Consider the following 219-nt stretch of genomic DNA (forward strand, 5'->3'; position numbering starts at 1 on the left):
TTCACTGAAGCTAATAACTATAATCGCTGCAAGGAGAAGTGCGCAAAGTAGCCACGTCGAGCTAGCAACATCCAACCACTCTCTACTCCCTTGTAAAATGTAGTTACTGAAACGTAGAAATATAGAAAATGATGATGAGGATGAACTTAATCATTAATTGAACTGAATCACATGTAGCATGGCTTGCTGCATGTGGTGACAGTTGAAGCTGATAGAGAG

This window comes from Salvia hispanica, chromosome 4 (genome assembly GCF_023119035.1).
Source record: "Salvia hispanica cultivar TCC Black 2014 chromosome 4, UniMelb_Shisp_WGS_1.0, whole genome shotgun sequence".
Classification (NCBI taxonomy): Eukaryota; Viridiplantae; Streptophyta; class Magnoliopsida; order Lamiales; family Lamiaceae; genus Salvia; species Salvia hispanica.